The sequence below is a fragment of the Schistocerca americana genome, chromosome 3 (assembly GCF_021461395.2).
Source record: "Schistocerca americana isolate TAMUIC-IGC-003095 chromosome 3, iqSchAmer2.1, whole genome shotgun sequence".
Lineage (NCBI taxonomy): Eukaryota > Metazoa > Arthropoda > Insecta > Orthoptera > Acrididae > Schistocerca > Schistocerca americana.
The window spans coordinates 133,094,165-133,097,318 of record NC_060121.1 but is presented as its reverse complement, the minus strand read 5'-3'; the positions used below and the strand labels follow the sequence as shown (position 1 = coordinate 133,097,318).

The 3,154-nt window shown below is 44.2% G+C and overlaps 1 non-coding gene across 1 annotated transcript; it reads right to left on the bottom strand.

Moving 5' to 3' along the window:
* Positions 1 to 267: 267 nt before the first annotated feature.
* Trnas-gga lies at positions 268 to 342 on the bottom strand. Its single transcript has one exon. It is a non-coding gene; the product is annotated as a tRNA-Ser (tRNA).
* Between the last annotated feature and the right edge of the window lie 2,812 nt (positions 343 to 3,154).

The following is a 3,154-nucleotide window of genomic DNA, read 5'->3' as shown; positions in this document are numbered from 1 at the left end:
GTCTCATGCAGGAAGAACAATGAAATAATACGTCCCATGTAAATGAGATACATATATATATATATACACAATGATCGTCTCAGTATGCGACGACCTGCCCTGCGTCATACCTACAGGGAAAGAGAGTGCCCTGCACTCGCTGGCATACTCCTCTGAACGCGGTTTTTTCTACTTCATAAGGTAAACTGTCCAAAGGCTCCAGAATGCGATTTTCACTCTGCAGCGGAGTGTGCGCTGATATGAAACTTCCTGGCAGATTAAAACTGTGTGCCCGACCGAGACTCGAACTCGGGACCTTTGCCTTTCCCGGGCAAGTGCTCTACCAACTGAGCTACCGAAGCACGACTCACGCCCGGTACTCACAGCTTTACTTCTGCCAGTACCTCGTCTCCTACCATCCAAACTTTACAGAAGCTCTCCTGCGAACCTTGCAGAAATAGCACTCCTGAAAGAAAAGATATTGCGGAGACATGGCTTAGCTCATTTGGTTGAGCACTTGCCCGCGAAAGGCAAATGTCCCGAGTCCGAGTCTCGGTCGGGCACACAGTTTTAATCTGCCAGTCTGCCAGGAAGTTTCATATCAGCGCACACCCCGCTGCAGAGTGAAAATCTCATTCTGGAAACATCCCCCAGGCTATGGCTAAGCCATGTCTCCGCAATATCCTTTCTTTCAGGAGTGCTACTTCTGCAAGGTTCGCAGGAGAGCTTCTGTAAAGTTTGGAAGGTAGGAGACGAGGTACTGGCAGAAGTAAAGCTGTGAGTACCGGGTGTGAGTCGTGCATCGGTAGCTCATTTGGTAGAGCACTTGCCCGCGAAAGGCAAAGGTCCCGAGTCCGAGTCTCGGTCGGGCACACAGTTTTAATCTGCCAGGAAGTTTTTTTTGTCCAAAGGCAGTCTGGTAGACGTTTCAGACGATCAACTGTATCAGTTTACAGATTTGTGTGTGTGTGTGTGTGTGTGTGTGTGTGTGTGTGCGTATGTGTCGTTCTATACTGTCGAGGAATGAGATTCCTACTGTACAGATGGTGGAGGCGTAGATGGTGGAGTAATTTTACATAGATCCATTGCTCCTCATGGAGTAGCAGTGTAAGCCTGAAGTGTTGCCGTTGCTAGCAGCTCAACTTCTGAAATGTCAGCTCATTTATTATAAAAAAGTACTTAATAAACACCAACACTCATTTGTTGCATCAAGTATTACCATCGTGTATTATCCACGTGTTACTCATACGCTTCCTGCATCAAATATCGTACCGACAGATCTCTGATACCTCAGAACTAGGTTTGGGATAGCTTAAGGGAAAAACATGGAAGGTGGACCACACATTTCTCATTCGTTGTTTCGTGTAACACAATTAATTACTCAATGACGATACTAACACTACAATCTACAAACTTATTAAAGGAATCATAAGTCTGAGCAAAGATTGAACAGGCTCATATCTTTTTTTTAACGAACACTTCAACAATTATACCATTAAAAACAGGACATGAAGAACGGAAGTACAGAGTTCCAGAAAACAAAGTGTTACATCAAGTGCGTGTGGCTGCAAGAAGGCTCAACAAACAATCTTATAAATCAGATGCATCACAGGAACAGCCGATAAACGTACTAAGAATTGCCCAATTCATTAAAAAAAACAATTTTAACAATTGTATGGTTATGAACAGGAATTTAAAACAGAAAGTATAGAGTTCTGAAAAAGAAAGGTTACATCAAATGAGCGTAGCTGGGAGCAGGTTCAACAAACAAATCAACCAAATCAATTAAAATAACAGCTGTTTAATGTACTAACAGATTTCAAGCCAACCTCACCGTTACACAGCTGAACAACATACATTCAAACCCCGGTTTGCTCACAAGAAATGCTACAGCTTGAAGCGGCTGGTGCCGGCCGCTGTAACAGAGCGGTTCTAGGCGCTTCAGTCCGGAACCACTATGCTGCTACGGTCGCAGGTTCGAATCCTGGCTCCGGCATGGATGTGCGTGATGTCCTTCGGTTAGTTAGGTTTAAATAGTTCTAAGTCTAGGGGACTGATGACCTCAGATGTTAAGTCCCATAGTGCTTAGAGCCAAGCGGTTAGGAGGCCGCTTGCCAATGCATAACCCAATAAAATTCCCCTAAACAATATACTACACAGTACCTCAAAACAGACCAGCTAGAAAGCAATAAAATTTAAACATAAATGATCAATCATATATCTCAACCAAACATTAACAACGTGGCTTAGTAAATAAACAGTTGCCCAAATTTGAAGATGAGCTGAAGTACATGCCCTTGAAATATACTTTAATATGGCACAGACCAGCAGAAACTTAGACGCAATCCTTAACGACTAAATAGTTGCCCAAAATTCAAAGTAAGCTAAGAGATTAGGCAGACGGCTATGACAGCCAATAAGGAACGAGCAGCCAAGGTTCGTAGCAAGTGTACTAGCTAAAGATTGGATCAAGGTAAGGTTCGGCAGTTTATCTTAACAGGTCTTAAACTGCAAACACCGATAAGCAGTGGTAACGGTGCCAGCCTTAAAGAACAGTTACAGAGGTGTAATGAGGAAAAACCTCAGGCTTGACAAAGACGCCTTACGCTCCTGAGCGCTTTAAATTCCCTAAACAGATATAACTACTGGTTCCCCGCACGAACGGCGACACTCCGCCGTGGCATACATGAAAGGACTTAAGCCACGCCGACGCGGCTCATAGGGGCGGCCGACAGCCGACCAACTCAAACGTCGTGCGACGATCGGAGCGCCTCCAAGCCAACAAACAAAGACACCTCTGCTCCGGGCCCAGGAAACAGTAACGCGCCGTTTGACGCTAAGGCTGCCCTTCCAGCACAGGTGAGAAGAGAACAGTAATCTGAGAAAATAAAACTTCACACAAGAACGGCCGGGGAATAAAAAGGAAATATATAAATTAATGGCAAGCGGATACCAATAGATTACATTTAACACTCCTTGAAATTACTAATATTCACTATCAATCATGTCAAAACACAAACATACGCATATACCACAATGCCTCCCACACAGATCAAGCCACAAACTATTCCCTTTACGATACCCGTCACGGGGAATACTCTTACACTTGCATGAAATATGGCCTAGAACATAAATTGGAATTAGTAACACTGACCGATGGTCATGTGCTCAGAGA